Consider the following 20,388-nt stretch of genomic DNA (forward strand, 5'->3'; position numbering starts at 1 on the left):
GCCATGATTGAATAGCAGAGCAGACTTTGGACGGCCTAATTTCTGCTCCGATGTCTTATGTCTTATTTCCTCCTGCAACATGTATGAGGTGAGGGATGCCATGGTCATCCCTGCTAATTACACTTGCAGGAAGTGCACCCATCTCCAGCTCCTCCAAGACCGTGTTAGGGAACTGGAGCTGGAGTTGGATGAACTTCAGATCATTCGGGAGGCAGAGGGGGTCATAGATCGGAGCTATAGGGAAGTAATAACTCCAAAGATGGCAGATAGATGGGTGACAGTGAGGGGGACTGGGAGGAAGCAGCCAGTGCAGGGACCCCCTGCGGCCGTTCCCCTCAAGAACAAGTATACCGTTTTGGATACTTGTGGGGGGGACGACTTACCAGGGGTAAGTGACGAGGCTCAGGCCTCTGGCACGGAGCCTGTCCCCGTTACTCAGAAGGGAAGGGTGGAGAAGAGCAGAGCAATAATAATTGGGGACTCGATAGTTCGGGGCACAGATAGGCGGTTTTGTGGGAACGAGAGAGACTCACGTTTGGTATGTTGCCTCCCAGGTGCAAGGGTACGTGATGTCTCTGATCGTGTTTTCCGGGTCCTTAAGGGGGAGGGGGAGCAGCCTGAAGTCGTGGTCCATATTGGCACCAATGACATAGGTAGGAGGAGTGCTGAGGATGTTAGACAGGCTTTTAGGGAGCTAGGTTGGAAGCTCAGAGCTAGAACGAACAGAGTTGTTGTCTCTGGTTTGTTACCCGTGCCACGTGATAGAGAGTCGAGGAATAGGGAGAGAGAACAGTTAAATGCGTGGCTACAGGGATGGTGCAGGAGGGAGGGATTTCGGTACTTGGATAACTGGGGTTCTTTCTGGGGAAGGTGGGACCAATATAAACAGGATGGTCTGCACCTGAACCTGAGGGGCACCAGTATCCTTGGGGGGAGGTTTGCTAGTGCTCTTGGGGGGGTTTAAACTAACTCTGCAGGGGCATGGGAACCCAGACTGTAGCTTTAGGGTGCAGGACCTGGAGTGTAGGGAGGTTAGGAATATGGCATCAATCTTAAAGGAGGGTGCCTGTAAACAGAAGAGTGGCTTGAAGTGTGTATACTTTAATGCCAGAAGTATACGAAATAAGGTAGGTGAACTTGCAGCATGGGTTGGTACCTGGGACTTCGATGTTGTGGCTATTACGGAGACATGGCTAGATCAGGGACAGGATTGGCTGTTGCAGGTTCCAGGGTTTAAATGTTTTAGTAGGGTCAGAGGTGGGGGTAAAAGAGGGGGGGGGGTGTGGCTTTGCTTGTCAAAGATAGTATTACAGCGGTGGAAAGGAAGATGGACGAAGATTTGCCATCTGAGGTAGTTTGGGTTGAGGTTAGGAATAGGAGAGGTGAGGTCACCCTGTTAGGAGTCTTTTACAGACCTCCTAATAGTCCTAGAATCGTTGAAGAAAGGATTGCGAAGATGATTCAGGAGAAGAGTGACAGTAATAGGGTGGTTGTTATGGGGGACTTTAACTTTCCTGATATTGATTGGGAGAGCTATAGCTCAAGTTCGTTAGATGGGTCAGTGTTTGTCCAATGTGTGCAGGAGAGTTTCCTGACACAATATGTAGATAAGCCAACAAGAGGTGAGGCCATACTGGATTTTGTTCTGGGTAACGAACCAGGCCAGGTATTAGAACTAGAGGTAGGTGAGCACTTTGGGGACAGTGACCACAATTCGGTGATTTTTACTCTAATGATGGAGAGGGATAAGTGTGTACTACAGGGCAAGAGTTATAGCTGGGGGCAGGGAAATTATAATGCGGTGAGGCATGACTTAGGATGTGTGGATTGGAAATGTAGATTCCAAGGCAAGAGCGTAATTCATATGTGGAACTTGTTCAAGGAGCAACTATTGAGTGTCCTTGATAAGTACGTACCTATCAGGCAGGGAGGAAAGGGTTGTGTGACGGAGCCGTGGTTTAATAAGGAATTGGAATCCCTTGTTAAATGGAAGAGGGCGGCCTTTGTAAAGATGAGGCGTGAAGGTTCAATAGGGGCGATTGAGAGTTATAAGGTAGCCCGGAAGGACCTGAAGAGAGAGCTAAGAGCAGCAAGGAGGGGACATGAAAGGTCCTTAGTTGGTAGGATTAGGAAAAACCCTAAGGCTTTCTATAGATATGTTAGGAATAAAAGAATGACTAGGGTAGGACTAGGTCCAATCAAGGATAGTAATGGGAAGTTGCATGTGGAGGCTGAAGAGATTGGGGAGGCACTGAATGAATACTTTTCGTCAGTATTCACTCAGGAACAGGACATTGTTGTCGATATGAATACTGAGGCACGAATAAGTAGAATGGATGGCTTTGAGATATGTAGAGAAGAGGTGTTGGAAATTCTGGCAAGGGTGAAAATAGATAAGACCCCTGGGCCTGATGGCATTTATCCTAGGATTCTCTGGGAAGCAAGGGAGGAGATTGCAGAGCCATTGGCCTTGATTTTTGTGTCCTCTTTGTCTACAGGAGTAGTGCCAGAGGACTGGAGGCTAGCAAACGTGGTTCCCTTGTTCAAGAAGGGGAGTAAGGATAACCCTAGTAACTATAGGCCAGTGAGTCTCACTTCTGTTGTGGGCAAAGTCTTAGAGAGAATTGTAAGGGATAAGATTTATGCACATCTGGATAAGAATAATGTGATCAAGGATAGTCAGCATGGTTTTGTGAAGGGCAGGTCGTGCCTCACAAACCTTATTGAATTCTTTGAGAAGGTGACTAAGGAGGTAGATGAGGGGAAAGCGGTAGATGTGGTATATATGGATTTTAGTAAGGCGTTTGATAAGGTCCCCCATGGTAGGCTACTGCAGTAAATACAGAGATATGGCATTGAGGGTGAATTGGAGGTTTGGATTAGGAATTGGCTGGCTGGAAGAAGACAGAGGGTAGTAGTTGATGGCAAAGGTTCATCTTGGAGTGCCGTCACTAGCGGTGTTCCGCAAGGATCTGTTTTGGGACCATTGCTGTTTGTCATTTTTATAAATGACCTGGAGGAAGGGTTAGAAGGTTGGGTGAGCAAGTTTGCAGATGATACGAAAGTCGGAGGAGTTGTAGACAGTGAGGAAGGATGTGGCAGGTTACAGCGGGATATAGAGAAGCTGCAGAGCTGGGCAGAAAGGTGTCAAATGGAGTTCAATGTAGCTAAGTGTGAGGTGATTCACTTTGGTAAGAGTAACAAAAAGATGGGGTACTGGGCTAATGGTCGGATACTTGGTAGTGTGGAAGAGCAGAGGGATCTTGGTGTCCATGTACACAGATCTCTGAAAGTTGCCACCCAGGTAAATAGTGCAGTGAAGAAGGCATATGGCGTACTGGCTTTTATTGGTAGAGGAATTGAGTTCCGGAGTCCTGAGGTCATGCTGCAGTTGTATAAGACTCTGGTGCGGCCGCATCTAGAATATTGTGTGCAGTTTTGGTCGCCATACTATAGGAAGGATGTGGAGGCACTGGAACGGGTGCAGAGGAAGTTTACCAGAATGTTGCCTGATATGGTAGGAAGATCCTATGAGGAAAGGCTGAGGCACTTGGGGTTGTTTTCATTGGAGAAAAGAAGGTTTAGGGGTGACTTGATAGAGGTGTACAAGATGATTAGGGGGTTAGATAGGGTTGACAGTGAGAACCGTTTTCCACGTATGGAGTCAGCTATTACAAGGGGGCATAGCTTTAAATTAAGGGGGTGTAGATATAGGACTGATGTTAGGGGTAGGTTCTTCACTCAGCGAGTCGTAAGTTCATGGAATGCCCTGCCAGTAGCAGTGGTGGACTCTCCCTCTTTATGGGTATTTAAGCGGGCATTGGATAGGTATATGGAGGATAGTGGGTTAGTGTAGGTTAGGTGGGCATTGATCGGCGCAACATCGAGGGCCGAAGGGCCTGTACTGCGCTGTATTCTTCTATGTTCTATGTTTTATGTTCTATGTTCTCTTGCTGTCCTGGACACAGTGTGAGAGAATTGGAAGCAGGAGTAGGCCATTTGGTCTTTCAAGCCTGCACCAACATTCAACAGATTGGTTGTGAATCTGCCGACATCAAGCTGAATAGGCTGGGACTTACTCACTGGACCACATGAGGTTGAGAGGTGACCTTACAGAGGTTTATAAAATCATGAGGGGGATAGATGAGGTGACCGCTGGGTATCCTTTCCCTAGGGTGGGGGGTTTCAAGATTAGGCAGTAAATTTGAAGGTGAGAGGAGAAAGATTTTAAAAAGGCAGGAGGGGCACCTTTTCTTTTACACAGAGTGGTTTGTGTGTGGAATGAATGTCCAGAGGAAGTGGTAAATGCAGGTCCAGTAACAACATTTAAAAACCATTTGAATAAGTACATGAATAAGGAAGGTTTGGACGGATATGGGTCAAACATAGCAGGTGGGACTAGTTTAGTTTGTGAATATAGTTGGCATGGACTATTTGGACTGAAGGGTCTGTTTCTGTGCTGTATGGCTCTGTAACTGTTCTATATTGGTCTTAAAATCATTTTCTTGTCTTCCCCCATTGACATCCACTTTTTTGTTGTTCCAAAATCAGATGAACTCAGCCTTGAATAATATTCAATGACACCCTAACTGCAGGAAGATATTCCCACTTCTGAACTCTATTCCTGTTGCTAATATACCACTTGCCTTGCTAATTGCTTACTGCACCTGTCTGACAACTGGCAGTGACTGGTGTAGAAGGACATTGATCATTTGTACATCCATACATCATTCTTGATGAAGGGATCATGCCCGAAACGTCAAATCTCCTGCTCCTGGATGCTGCCTGACTTACTGTGTTTTCCCAGTGCCACACTTTGACTCGGATCTCCAGCATCTGCAGTTCTCCCTTTCTCCACATCTCAATACATCAACGTTTAAACAATACATCTCCTTTCTGCTTTTTTTCCACAGCAATGGCTATTACTTCACATCGTGTTACTACATTTGCTATGTGTTTGTCAATTGTGGTCTTCTCTACATCGGGGATACAGAGCGTAAACTGCGGAATAGTTCGCTGGTCATCGCAGCCAGGTCCACAGAGGCCAACCAGACCTCCCAATCACCATCCATTTTAATTCCCCTTCCCACTCCCTTTCTGACATGACCATCTTAGGCCGCCTCCTTTGCCACAACAAACCATACCACAAATTGGGGGAACAATGCCTCATCTTCCGCCCGGGCAGCCTAGTGCCTGCAGAACTCAACATCGAGTTCTCCAATTTCAAATAATCTCCCTTTCCATCCCCCGACTCCCTTCTCAGCCCCGTATCCCTCATTTCCACTCCTTCCTGCCACCAACCCGATCTCTTCCTCCCATTGAATAATCAGGTTGTATCCTCTCCCTGTCTTCATCTATCCCCACTTTAGCCCCCGGCCCCGGCACCTACCTCCAATCCTGAAGAAGGGTTACATCTGAAACATCGACTTCTCCACTTCCTGATACTGCCTGGTTTGCTGTGTCCTTCCAGCCTCCTGCCTGTCTATTTTGCCAATTGAGACACAGACCTGCACCACGTTTCCAGAGTCTGTCACCTCCCGGATTCACTCCCTTTCCTTTCGGTCACTGCAAGTCAACAAATGAACTCCAGAATGAAAAAGAAATGGAAAAGGGGGCGGAAAAGAGAGTGCCGTCCTCACAGATCTTGGACAGAGGAAAGATTTTGCAGTCTGGGTGAAGCTCAATGTTGATTCAGAAAGAGAGGAGCAGGAGTAGCACCTTCAGAAACTCATGGTCGATCTTCCGCATTCAGACAATGGGCTGGCTCTGATTGGCAGGAGGACCAGTCTCCTTCCGGTCCTCCCTGGTTTCCTATTGGGCCATCAGAGGAAGGTCGCGCGTTTTTTTCAGTTTTGCTGACACCGGAAAGCATACGTAGTCCGCTCACTGCGGGTGCTGGTGTTTTCAGAGTCCAGATGCCAATTGGGAAAAAAGGGGTAAAGCCACAATTTGTTTTTCCCTGTGATTCGACATTTTAATGCTTTTGTAATCAGTCTGGCTGCTCAACCTTTATGCGTCTTTTCCCCTGGGTAGGGGCGTGAGTCCAGAACTGGACGGCAGAGGTTTAGGGTGAGAGGCGAAAGATTTCTGTTGGCAACCTTTTTGCACAGATGGCGGGGCGTGTATGGAATGAGCTGCCAGAGGAAGTGGTGGAGGCTGGTACAATGATAATGTTTAAAATGCACCTGCATGGGAATATGAATAGGAAAGATTCAGAGGGATAAGGGGCCAAATGCTGGTAAATGGGTCACTAGATTAATTTAGGATATCTGGTCGGCGTGGACCGAAGGGTATGTTTCTGTGCTCTGTGACTCTATTTCTAGATAGTCGGAATCTACTTCACAAGACTAGGGACTAGGCCATTCACCCCTTTACAGTCAAGATCTGAGTTCAGCTGGAAATGCACAGCAGGCCAGGCAGCAACCGAGGCCCAGGAAAATCAATGTCTTGGGCAGGAGCCCTTCATTCCTGACAGGGGCAGAGTGTGGGGGTAGAGAGAGACTGGGTGGGGGGTACAGAGGGTGGTACAGAGAGAAAGAGAATGAGTGGGCTTGATAGAGAGATTGGACGGGGGGAGAAGTGGGATCTGGCACGGGGCAGGGTGACACTAGGTACATGGATACACAAGATGGCCGCTGAGCCATCCGTTGGCCAACTTGACACACAAAAAGGCCCCCGGATCACAATACGGAGAGAAACAGTAGAGCAGGTACAGATACTGCCTGGGCCCACCACATACCAGCACAATGGACTCACAACCCAGTTGATTAGTTTAAGGCGGGTGGGGGAGACAATACTCATGAGTAATTAACACTGCCCGCCGAAGTGTCTGGGTCCAGCCAACACCTCTTATAGAAGTGCTAACAGCTTGATACAGACTCAATACCAAATGCTAATAGCCAGGGCTGCAGGAATCCCCCTTCTCAGGAAGAGCAATTAGCGCCCATTACTACAACAATGGATTTCCAAAAAGACATTGAAATGGACAATGTCTGTACTGAAACTGACAACGCCTGTGCGGAAATTAACAAAGGCTGTGCTGGAACTGACAAAGACTGTATCGAAACTATCAACGATTCTACAATGATTACCATAAACAAATCATATGAGGGGCATGGATAGGATAAATAGACAAAGTCTTTTCCCTGGGGTCGGGGAGTCCAGAACGAGAGGGCATAGGTTTAGGGTGAGAGGGGAAAGGTACAAAAGAGACCTAAGGGGCAACGTTTTCACACAGAGGGTGGTGCGTGTATGGAATGAGCTGCCAGAGGATGTGGTGGAGGCTGGTACAATTACAACATTTAAGAGGCATTTAGATGGGTATATGAATTGGAAGGGTTTGGAGGGATATGGGCCGGGTGCTGGCAGGTGGGACTAGATTGGGTTGGGATATCTGGTCGGCATGGACGAGTTGGACCGAAGGGTCTGTTTCTATGCTGTACATCTCTATGATTCAATGTTACAAAGACAATAATCTCATCACTGATCGATTGTATCATAAGATGCATAAAAGTTTCTTGACATTTGCTCTGGGTTGAGAGAAGACCCACAGCTGACACTGTGTTGTTGGTGTCTTTCTCTCCCCGGAGCTCCGGTATTTCATTATGCAATAAACTCTGTCATTGAACCCCAATTCTGACTCTGAGCCGAGTGTTTTTCCCACAACAGGGGAGAGAGAATGGGTGGGGGTGGCAGATGGTGGGGGTGGGGTGGGAGGGAGAAAGAAAGAATGGGTGGTGGGGGACTGGAAGAATGGACATGGGATAGAGGGTGTGATGAGAAAGAATAGATGGGGGCAGAGGGTGGGTAGGAGGACTGGAAAGGAGGCAGAGGGTGGGGAGAAAAACAACAGGGGTGCAGAGGGTTGCGTGAGAGAGAATGAACAGGGAGGTCGGAGTATAGAGGGAGAATGGACAAGATGCTGGGGATGGATAGAGAATGTACAGGGGGAGCTGTGGGTGGTGGGGGGAATGGACAGGGGGCGCAGTGAGTGGTGGGGGGAATGGACAGGGAGCGCAGTGAGTGGCAAAGATCAAAAAGGTTGATGAAAGTCAACACTTATCAGATTGTTTCTGGACCAGAAAAGCTTGCACTGGAGATTTACAAAAGAGGGGTGTCTTCTGTGTATTCCTTCAATTAGTTTTGAAATATTGTTTGTGTGTCTTAATTGTTAAGCCTTACCGGGCACATAGAAAACTGGCTATGGTTGTTGGAGGTCAGTCATCACAGTTCCAGGACGGTCTCTGCAGGAATTCATAGGGTAGTGTCTTAGGCTCAACCATCTTCATCAATGACCATCCTCCATCATAAGGTCAGTGGTGGAAATATTCGCCAATAATTGCACAATGTTCAGCACGATTCACATCTCCTCACAAACTTCAGTTTGAAATGCAACAAGACCTTAACAACATCCAATGGGCAGACGAGTGGGAAGTAACATTTATGCCATACCAATGCCAAACAATGACTCATCCCGAAAAGAGATAAATTGACCACTGCCCCGTGATATTCAATAGTGTTACTGTCACTAAACACCCCGCTATCAACATCCTTGGGGTTTACCATTGAACAGAAACTCAACTAGACTAACCACAGCCACAACGACAACAAGAACAGGTTACAGGTGGCTCAGTGGTTACCACTGCTGCCTCATAGCACCAGAGACCCAGGTTCAATTGCTGCCTCGGGTAACTGTCTGTGTGGAGTTTGCACATTCTCCTTGTGTTTGTGTGGGTTTCCTCCGGGTGCTCCGGTTTCCTCCCACAGTGCAAAGATGTGCAGGTTAGGTGAATTGGCCATGCTAAATTGCCCATAGTGTTGGGTGTATTCGTCAGGGATAAATACAGGGTAGGGGAATGTGTGTGGGTGGGTTGCTCTTCGGAGGGTTGGTGTGGGTTTGTTGGGCTGAATGGTCTGTTTCCATAATGTAGGTCATCTAATCAGGTCAGGAATACTGCGGCAAGTAACTCACCTCCTGACTCCCCAAAACCTGTACATCTTCTACAAGGCACAAGTCAGCAGTGTGATGGAATACTCTCCCACATGCTTGAATGGGTGCAGCTTCAACAGTATTCAAATAGCTTGATACCATTCAGTACAAAGTCGCCCGCTTGATTGGAACCATCTCCACATACATCCCCTCCCTCTGCCCCACTGTTGAGAATCAGTGGTGTGTCCGATCTACAAGATGCACCACAGAAATTCACCAAAGATACTTAGAAAATACCTTCCATACCACAAACCACTTCCATTTAGAAGGACTGGGACAACAGATACTTGGGAACAGAACCTCTTGCAAGTACCCCTCTAAGCCACTCTCCATCTTGACTTGGAAGCAACTTGCTGTTCCTTTAGTGTCGCTGGAGCTAAATCCTGGAATTCCCTCCATAAGGGCATTGTCGGTCACCGTATAGCATGTGGACCACAGCAGTTGAAGAAGGCAGGTCACCACCACCTTCTCAAGAGGAAATAAATGCTGGGCAGCCAGAGATGCCCATGCACCTTGAATAACTTTTAATAAATGATTGAAACAGAGGGTTGGAACCCGCAAATTTTAAAAAAAATCGACGTTCAGGTGGAACAGGTGTCAGGCTTTGATTCAGTCCTTATTTGAGGACAGATAATAGACAATAAGCAATAGACAAAAGGTGCAGGAGTAGGCCATTCTGCCCTTCGAGCCTGCACCACCATTCAATATGATCGTGGCTGATCATCCTTAATCAGTATCCTGTTCCTGCCTTATCTCCATAGCCCTTGATTCCACAATCCTTGAGAGCTCTATCCAACTCTTTCTTAAATGAACCCAGAGACTGGGCCTCCACTGCCCTCTGGGACAGAGCATTCCACACAGCCACCACTCTCCGGGTGAAGTAGTTTCTCCTTATCTCTGTCCTAAATGGTCTACCCCGTATTTTTAAGCTGTGTCCTCTGGTTCGGCACTCACCCATCAGCAGAAACGTGTTTCCTGCCTCCAGAGTGTCCAATCCTTTAATAATCTTATATTTCTCAATCATATCCCCTCTCAATCTTCTAAACTCAAGGGTATACAAGCCCAGTCGTTCCAGTCTTTCAGTGTAAGGTAATCCTGCCATTCCAGGAATTGACCTCATGAACCTACATTGCACTCCCTCAATATCCAGAATGTCTTTCCTCAAATTTGGAGACCAGAACTGCACACACTACTCCAGGTGTGGTCTCACCAGGGCCCTGTGCAGCTGCAGAAGAACCTCTTTGCTTCTATACTCAATCCCTCTTATTATGGAGGCCAGCATGCTATTCGCCTTCTTCACTACCTGCTGTACCTGCATGCTTACCTTCATTGACTCGTGTACAAGAACACCCAGATCTCTCTGTACTGCCCCTTTACCTAAATTGATTCCATTGAGGTAGTAATCTGCCTTCCTGTTCTTAGCACCAAAGTGGATAACCATACATTTATCCACATTAAACTGCATCTGCCATTCATCTGACCTAACTTGTCCAGGTCACCCTGTAATCTCCTAACATCTTCCTCACATTTCACCCTGCCACCCAGCTTTGTATCATAAAGAGCGATGTGCTGACACTGACTTGGAAATAGAGTTTAGAGTTGAACACCTGTAGCGTTTCACTCAGTGTAACAATTTAAAATCGATTAAAGATTGGTTTATGATGTGTACGTTACCAACGCATGGAAAAGGACGATTAAGAAGGCATGTGGCACTCTTGATTTCATGTCTGTAATGGCCGATGTAGTCTCCACAATCCCAGGCGATCCAGGAACCGCTCTATCGGCCGTGAGCAATGTTCATGGTGCGCATGTGTGAAATGAGTGGGGCCCCACCCCTCATCGTACTGATGGACGGGGAGACCAACCTTTGGGAATCCCTGGAGGACCGGAAGGAGACTGGTCCTCCTGCCAATCAGAGTCCCCCATTGTCTGAATGCGGAAGTTGGACCACGAGCTTCGGAAGTTGCTGTTGCTCCTCTCTCTCTCTGAAAGAAGATTGAACTTCACCCCAGACTGCAACTTCCTTCCTCTGTTTAACATCTGTGAGGACGGCACTCTTTTTTCACCCCCTTTTCCATTTTTTTTTCTCATCCTTGGGTTCAGTTGTTGGTCTGTAGGAGCTGAGGGAAAAAGAAAGTCAATCGAGGGGAAGGGACAGACTCTGGAAAATGTTGGTCTAGATCTGTGTCTATTAATGTTTGACAGGCTTTGTTTCCTCAGCTTGACACATTTACTTGTCTGGCAAAAATGGGTGGCCCCTTGATCCATGCTGGGACTGGAAATAGATTATGCTGTGGGTGACTTGCTTGTAGTAGTCCAATTTAGATATGTAATCATGACACAAAAACCTTGGGTTATTGACTGTTCATTCAGGAGCTCACAGGGAGAGCTAAGTCAACCTAATAGTCACAAGTCACTCCAATGAGAAAGAGAGAGTTGTGTGATAATTTAACAATTAGCAAACTAAGTCACTTTGCCCAGTGACTTAGTGTCTAGACAGTGTTGGTTAGTAGCTGATAACTATATAATAGGTCCTTGCAAAGAGAAGAATATTCCCATGCAAGGAAAGAATGTGTTTAACAGGTAGCATTACAGCTGCAAGGCCGACTGTCTCTGTCTTTTCCAGGTTCATCAATCTTATCCTGGAAACAAGCTTGAGCAAGCAGGCACTGAGCTGAGATTGAAAATGGTTTCCAGGTTTTTAATATGTGATAAAATGGCTGACCAGAATGCAATAATTCTCCCACAATTCCTTCTTTCTTTTCACCAAATCAGGAGGGCAGTTCAGAGGAACTGGCAAAAGGAGGGACGTAGTGGACCCAGTGGTGTGTGTTGGTTTAGAATCGCCTAGGTAACTGTCATAGTCAGGGTCACCAGGATCGAGAGAGTGAGAGTCAGTGAAACCATCCATTGGTGGGGGAATGTCAGAAAAGGTTTTTCCTTCACTTTAAGGCTGGGCACTCGGGTCTTAGTCTCTCCTCCCAATGGAAACATCTTCCTAATGTCTACTCTGTCCAGGTCATTCAATATTCTGTATGTTTCAATTTGATTCCCCCTGAATGTGGGTCTGCTAATCAGCGTGAACCAGACCCTTTAGGATATGGTACAGCAGGGATTACGTTCATCAAATTGAGAATGGAGGGAGAGTGTGTGGATGGAGATTTTCAGCTTCAAGGGAATAAGAGAGGAAAACTGTTTGGTATAAATTAGAATTTACCTGATGGGCTGAGGACTGGCAGATGGAGTTTAATTTAGAGAAATGTGAGGTTTTGCATTTTAGTCAAGCAATCCAGGCAGGACTGGCACAGTGAAGGGGAGTGTTGCAGAACAAAGAGACCTTGAAGTGCAGGTTCATAATTCCTTGAAAGTGGAGTCTCAGGTGGACAGGTTAGTGAAGGCGGCGTTCGGTATGAAGATGAAGAGGAGCTCCTTTTCCTGTTGAGTAGTGAACCTATCGAATTCTTTGCCGAAGAAAGCAGTAGAGGCAGCTTCATTAAGTATAGTCAAGACACAGTTGGATGGCTTTTTGCATGGTCGCGGAATTAAGGGATTACTTGTGACATGCAGGGAGGTGGAGCTGAGACAATGGATAGATCAGGCACGATAATAACGAATGGTGGAGCTACTGGACAGGTCAAATAGCCTACTCCTGCTTCTATTACTATGAAACTATAACCCTACATTTCCCATGGTTAACCCACCTAACCTGCACATCCTGGACACTATGGGCAATTTAGCCTGGCCAATCCAAATCAAGGCCGGTGAGCAATGTAGTCATGTGGGAAATTAACATCAGAGGACAATAGAAAGGGACAAGGAGAGTAAATATACCAGCAATCAAAACTGGATTCTAAGGATCACAAAAATTGAAACTAAAAACGGTGTGTCTGAATGTGTGCTGCATTGTAACAAAAGTGAATGAATTGACTGCACACATTGAAGAGTATAATTATGGTCTGAGACTCCTTACAGAGACATGGCTTCAGGATGACAAGGATTGGATCCTGAATATCAAGGGCGTAGTCAAATAGGAAGCTAGGTAAAGGCAGAGGGTTAGCACTGATCACAGGGTAGTCTGGTGTCAGCTCGGATTTCAGGTCCTGATTTCTCTGTCCTCTGCTGATCTCCCTGTTCCCACAGAGTATGATGTCGGTCTGTTCTCAGCTCTGCTGGATTTCTGCTGAAGCTTTTACGCCTCTTTACAGCTTCCAGAACAATAAAACGTTCAGTCAATCGAAAGCCAACCCATAATCTCCCAGCCTGTCAACCATCCAGACACATAGTGTAGCCATAGCAGGGAATCAAAGAAGAAAAACGAAACAAACTTAGAATAAAATAAATGCTTAATGTTTGTTCATTAGGAAGTAAACCAGAAATAGGGGTCTCCCAGGATCCTGATGTCTACTACATGAATTCTGTCTCCCTTAGATGTAACTGTTAGTGCTGTTGGAACAAAGTAACTCGTGTGCCAAATCATTTAAAGCAAAGTAGTCAGGAGAGGAGACCTTGAGCAATTAACTTGCTTTATTCATTGCCATTGGGAAGACCTATTTGGAGTACGTTGGACTTTGTGTTGAACAATGAAATACAGAATGTTACAAGTTTTATGATAAAACACAAGCCTACTGTCCATTAATTATGCAACGGAGGGGCAGTTGTAAGGTTCACATTTCTTAATGTCTGCAAAACTGAATGTTATCTTCTACTGCAGGTTTCGCTCGGCTCGAATCACCAATAAGGAACAGAGGGAAACAATACATCATTCTATAAAGCAGCACAGTCTAATGGTCTGAGGAGCAGAGACAGCCTGCAGCTGCAAGGTCAGGCTATCAAAACAGAATTCCTTAGCCACAGCTCAGACAGCATTATGTTAGCAGGCTACATTTTACTGCTAACATTGCTTTGTGACAAAATGACTCCACGCAGTTTTGTGTCAATTTTGGTCAAATTCTCCCACAATCTCTCCTTTTTTTTTATTAAAAAGAAGAGATTGGGGGTGTCAGCAAAAGGGGGATTATACCCAGAGCAAGAGGGATTGTCAGGGGGTTGTGGTTGGAGATCAGACAGATAGTCCTCTGGTTCTAAGGACAGGGGCAGAAGGCTCCAGGGATTGGGAGTCATCATCAGGGGTTTCATCAGGAAGGGGAAATCTCAGCATCTGGGAGATCGCTGGAGAGGAGGGCCACAACAGTGAACTGAGCCAAGCGCAGGATTGTCTACGGGGTGACTTTGATCTTCAGTTGAGCAGTTCCAAAGGCAGGGGGAAAGAAAGGTGCAAGTTGGTTAAATTCTATAAGTGCTCGCTTGGTGCAAGTTTGGGATGAATGGGAATATGGGCACATACCAGCAGCTAGAGTGGTTGACCTTCTGTGTAGAAAGAAAAGTATTAACCTGTAATTCCCGTTTACTAGAGGTTATCAGGTCCAATCAAACGTAGTTCATGAAAGAAAGCTAAGAAAGAACGCAGTGAAAGGCAGAATGATCAGGCTGAGCCATTCACGGATGAAGGCTGAAGATCTGTCTCTGACGGGGTCTTCTGTGTTCCTCCAGGAGGTGGCGCTCTTTTGTATTCTGTTGTGTGTGTCCATGTGGCCTCCCTTGACCTTGACTGCTGAATGGGTGACCAACAGGACTAGGAATGGGCCCTTCCATCTCGGCTCCAATATGCCCGGTACTAATTCTTAGGCTTGGCGTACCTGTGAATGCAAACTTTGAAGAGTTTTGGTTAACTGATGCAAATATTTTGCATTTGTCCAACACTATAGTGGCAGCTGTTTCAATCATTGGGATAGTTTTGATTCATCTACTAAATACATCTACTCTTATTAGACAATATTCATAACAACGTACGCAACTCAATTCTATATGAGCCGGTTGTAGACAGGTAAAAAGGCCCACTAGGCAAGGAAGTGCTTAACCAAGATAGGGCAGCCCTCTTACAGCATGCATATTGTTTATTTACAAATTAAACACTCTTCAGCTCTTTTCCTCGCTACTTTCTGAAAATCTGGGCACCACCAAGTTTGTAACAGAGTATTAACCGTTCCCTCCCTGCCCAAGTGTGTACAATATTGCATATATTCAATTGAAATAGGCAGCAACAAAGAAGGAACACAAACCAGTCCATCAGGGGTCACCCACATTTTGGTTTGGGTGTGGAGGGAGTACCCTATTTGAGGCCATAGTTTGTGCTCTTCTTCAGGGGCGTCCCCTGTGATTTCAGCACCATACCCAGGCAAATGTGCATTCAAACCAGATTACAAAGTGTTAACCTTTATGCAACCTGGAGGGTTTCGGCACTGAGTTGAAAAGTGTGGTGCTGGAAAAACACAGCAGGCCAGGCAGCATCCGAGGAGCAGGAGAATTGACGCTTCGGGCATAAGCCCTTCTTCAGGCCCGAAACATCGATTCTCCTGCTCCTGGGATGCTGCCTGGCCTGCTGTGATTTTCCAGCACCACATTTTTCAACTCTGGTCTCCAGCATCTGCAGTCCTCACTTTCTCCTCGGTGTCGGCACTGTGTCAGTCTCTCCCTGTCTGTCACTCTCTATGCCTGCCGATGTGCCTCTCTCTTTTTGTGCTTGTCTCTCTCTCTCTCTCTCTCTGCCTGCATACCTCTTTCTATCTCTTCCTGCCAGCGCGTCTCTCTCTCTGCCTGCCTGTTCCTCTCTCTCTACCTGCATGCCTCTCTCTGCAATATTTTCCAACTTTCTTCGAATCTCAGTTTCAGTATTTGTTTATTCCTTCCTTCCAAGGGTAATGAGACACTCTCATTCCAGAACAGTCCAAGTTCAGGAGTTGAGCCTCATAAATCCTGGCTGTGACACATAGCTGCCTAACCAACTGTGCAAACTCTAAATACTTCTCAGCTGTTCCATTTGCAAATTGAACACTGTTTTCAAGGCAAGTTTTTGGGCAGCACGGTGGCACAGTGGTTAGCACTGCTGCCTCACGGCGCCAGAGACCCGGGTTCAATTCCCGTCTCAGGCGACTGTGTGGAGTTTGCACATCCTCCCCGTGTCTGCGTGGGTTTCCTCCGACAGTCCAAAAATGTGCAGGTCAGGTGAATTGGCCATCCTAAATTGCCCGCAGTGTTAGGTGAAGGGATAAATGTAGGGGAATGGGTCTGGGTGGGTTGCGCTTCGCCGGGTCGGTGTGGACTTGTTGGGCCAAAGGGCCTGTTTCCACACTGTAAGTAATCCAATCTAATCTAATCAAGTTGTTAGTGTCTCTGCATTAGTCCACAACCCAGGGGAAATACAACAGAGTATTTAATAGTTGCCCACTGCGTCGTGTATGCCAAATTTATTCAAGTCTGGACATTATACTTATTGCAGAATTTTACTAGCCAATTAAAACTAATGTTGCGCATTTGAATGGATCGGTGGCATTTTGAAGCCTGCCGCAGACATCAGTGTAGCTCCAGGTCTTATCAAAGAAGGTTTCACCAGCCATAACCCTGGGGCAAGCAAATTCTTTATTACTAATTTTTTAAAGCATAAGCTGCTCTCAGCAGCATTACGTCAGGACACTCTCACTAGTATCTTGTGGTTGAGTAGCGAGAATTGTATCACCATTTTTGTCCCTGGCCAGCTTTCCTTTTTATTTGGACAGAACAAAAGCAGCAACCACCCTCTATATTTCATCTCTCAAAGTATATCAGTCAGTGACCTGGCAGCACCAGGGTATCTCCTGGCTGGCTCGCCAACTGTGGGGGATGGAAATAAAGTCCCATGCAAAGAAAGAATTTGTTTATCAGGGAGCAGTACAGCTGCAAGGCCAACCGTCTCCACTAAGCCTGGGAAACATAAGCTCTGGAAAGCAAGCACTAAGATGAGATTCAAAATGGTTTCCAGGCTTCAATATGTGACAAAATGGCTGACCCAAATCTAACAATTCTCCCACGTCATTGCAAGGAATAAAACAATGAAAATGCAATAAAATTAGAAATAAACAGACGATAGAGCGTAATGTTTGTTCATTAGGAAGTAAACAAGAAATAGGGGTCTCCCAGGATTCTTATCATGCCCTACTTGAAGAATTCTCTCTCTCTTACATCTAACTAAGATTTACTACAATATTTACATCTATAGAAATAAAACATCTGTTATCAAATAGACATAAAGGCATCCAACACTGATGTAGACTTTTCTCTCTCTCATGCACATACGCACATACATAAGTCCATGGGAGTAAATGTGTATTTGCAGAATTATATTTGCAGGGTTAAAAATCACACACACCATGTTATAGTGCAAAAGGTTTAATTGGAAGCACTGGCTTTCGGAGTGCAGCTCCTTCATCAGGTGTTTATGGAGTATAAGATGGTAAGACATAGAATTTATAGCAACAGTTTACAGTGTGATGTAACTGAAATTATACATTGAATAAGACCTGGATTTGTTAAGTCTCTCATCTGTAAGGATGACCATGTTGGTTTCAGTTCTTTCATATGTAATTTACATATGTTTTTGAAAAGTTAAATTCTCATGTGAACTTTAGCAATTGGTGTCGTGTCAGCCCAGATAATTAGATTAGATTACTTACAGTGTAGAAACAGGCCCTTCGTCCCAACAAGTCCACACCGCCTCGCCGAAGCGTAACCCACCCATACCCCTACATCTACATTTACCCCTTACCTAACACTATGGGCAATTTAGCATGGCCAATTCACCTGGCCTGCACATCTTTGGACTGTGGGAGGAAACCGGAGCACCCGGAGGAAACCCACGCAGACACGGGGAGAACGTGCAAACTCCACACAGTCAGTCGCCTGAGGTGGGAATTGAACCCGGGTCTCAGGCGCTGTGAGGCAGCAGTGCTAACCACTGTGCCACCGTGCCGCCCACGGTATTGAAGGTGTGAGCTCCCCTGTGTGAGACTGACTGTGCCACAATGGTTAAACTGATTTACAGAATCTTACATGGTTTCTGGGATTGGTCGATAAATGCACCTGGAGTTGAGATTTAAACTTTGTCCAGATTAAAAGTGGATTGGCCATGCTAAATTACCTATTGTGCCCAGGGGTGTGTAGGTTAGGGTGGATTGGCTCCGCTAAATCATGCATAATGTCCAGCGATATGCAGCTAAGGTGCGTTACTCAGGATTAAATGTAGAGCAGTGGGAGTAGGGGAATGGATGTGGGTGCGTTACCCTTGGGAGGGTCGGTGTGACCTGCTTTCCACACTATGGGGATTCTCTGAAGTGATGGGGTGTTGTCCTCCCCTTGTGCTGCCGGGCACCGCATGCGCAGTGCGTGGGCCGCTCTCGGTCTGGTCCCGCCGCCTTTACCGTCATTTGGCTCCGCTTTTCGCCCCGCCCCTCGTTCCTTTATTGACGTCACAACGCGGAAGTTGCCCTGTCAGTTTCATAATGAATTCCCCTCTCTCTGGGCAACTCTTCATCCTGGGAGGGAGACAGAGATGGAAGGAGGGGAAATTGTTCACTTGTAGCAACTGGAGTGAATCCAGGGAGGGAGCAGACTCCGCAAACTCAGGTATATGTCTTAATATACCTGAGGTGAAAGAGAAGGATCGACGTTGGGAAGGCGGAGGGTAGATAGCTTTTCTGTTTTTATTTTTAAAATGCACCCGATTCCCACAAGTAACTGCAGCAGGTGCAATGTTCCTCATTGCAGCTTGAAGCCGGTTTTGTATCCTCTGTTCTTCCTGCGCCTTGGCTCCAGCACATTCAGCTTCCTTCCCTCATTCTCATCCCCCGCCCTGATGTCCAAGCTGACCCGCAAAAGTTCGGTTTGTCCCTCCATTCTTTCCCGGTTGTCTTTTGTGGGTTTTGAAAACTTTCCCAATCCTCTGATTATACGAGCTGGGATGTTGTAGCTGCACCAGACATTGGTTAGGCCACTTTTGGAATGTTGTGTGTACTTCTCGTCTCTCTGTTAGAGGAAGGATGTTGCAAAAATTGAAAGGGTTCTGAAAAGATTGACAAAGATGTTGTCAGCGTTTGAGCTGAACAGGGTGGGGCTGTTTTCTCTCGAGCGCCAGAGGCCGAGGGGTGACCCTACAAACCTTTGTAAAACCATGAGGGGCACGGATAGGATAAATAGACAAGTCTTTTCCCTGGACGTGTCATAGGTTCACTGAGGGTGAGATTTAAAAGGAACCTAAGGGGCAACTCCTATATTCAGAAGGTAGTGCGTGTAAGGAATGAGCTGCCAGAGGAAGTGGTGGCGGCTGATACCTTTTAAATGCTGTAATTGTATCTGGATGGTTATATGAATGGGAAGGGTTTAGAGGGACATGGGCCAAGCGCTGGCAAATGGGACGAGATAGATTTAGGATATCTGGTCGGCACAGATGAGTTGGATGGAAGGGACTGTTCCTCTGCTGTAACTCTCTAACGTTTGCCATATCTGTTTGTTCAGCTTCTCTCTGGTGTTGGTGTTAATGCCTTGATGTCTCATTTTGCTCCCCACATCCTGGGGACATTAACCATTTCCTGTTCGGTTGTTCTGATGTTCTGAACTGCTGTCCAGGTCTTCGGGTTTCTGGGATTGGTCGATAAATGCACCTGGAAATGACTCTTTGTTGATCACACAAGCAATTGTTTATTCTTTAGTATGGCCGGGTTGGTAGACTGATCAGCCCAGAAGGATGAGTACTCCTAGACCGCCAAAATAATCTGCCGACTTTTTCAGAGTTTGTATAGAGCTTATATACATTGTTTATAGTCAAACACTGAGCATGATGACATAGTAACAACTGTCATGGAAATTAGAACATAGAACATAGAACAATACAGCACAGAACAGGCCCTTCGGCCCACGATGTTGTGCCGAACTTCTATCCTAGATTAAGCACCCATCCATGTACCTATCCAAATGCCGCTTAAAGGTCGCCAATGAATCTGACTCTACCACTCCCTCGGGCAGCGCATTCCATGCCCCCACCACTCTCTGGGTAAAGAACCCACCCCTGACATCTCCCCTATACCTTCCACCCTTCACCTTAAATTTATGTCCCCTTGTAACACTCTGTTGTACCCGGGGAAAAAGTTTCTGACTGTCTACTCTATCTATTCCTCTGATCATCTTATAAACCTCTATCAAGTCACCCCTCATCCTTCGCCGTTCCAACGAGAAAAGGCCGAGAACTCTCAACCTATCCTCGTACGACCTACTCTCCATTCCAGGCAACATCCTGGTAAATCTTCTCTGCACCCTCTCCAAAGCTTCCACATCTTTCCTAAAGTGAGGCGACCAGAACTGCACACAGTACTCCAAATGTGGCCTAACCAAAGTCCTGTACAGCTGCAACATCACCTCACGACTCTTGAATTCAATCCCTCTGCTAATGAACGATAATACTCCATAGGCCTTCTTACAAACTCTATCCACCTGAGTGGCAACCTTCAAAGATCTATGTACATAGACCCCAAGAT

The 20,388-nt window shown here is 46.3% G+C and overlaps 1 protein-coding gene across 2 annotated transcripts in view; it reads left to right on the forward strand.

The window, feature by feature from the left end:
* LOC140460244 (uncharacterized) overlaps positions 1–20,388 on the forward strand; it is a 52,238-nt gene that overhangs the window by 13,396 nt on the left and 18,454 nt on the right. Inside the window, exons 1-2 of one of the 2 annotated variants that reach the window (XM_072554676.1) lie at positions 10,934–11,031; positions 13,701–13,809. The exons of the other annotated variant lie outside the window; for it this stretch is intronic. The gene's annotated coding sequence lies outside the window, so the exon portion shown is untranslated. Of the gene's footprint in view, positions 1–10,933; positions 11,032–13,700; positions 13,810–20,388 lie in introns of those variants that run through there. 2 annotated transcript variants of the gene reach the window in all.

This window comes from Chiloscyllium punctatum, chromosome 36 (genome assembly GCF_047496795.1).
Source record: "Chiloscyllium punctatum isolate Juve2018m chromosome 36, sChiPun1.3, whole genome shotgun sequence".
NCBI lineage: Eukaryota > Metazoa > Chordata > Chondrichthyes > Orectolobiformes > Hemiscylliidae > Chiloscyllium > Chiloscyllium punctatum.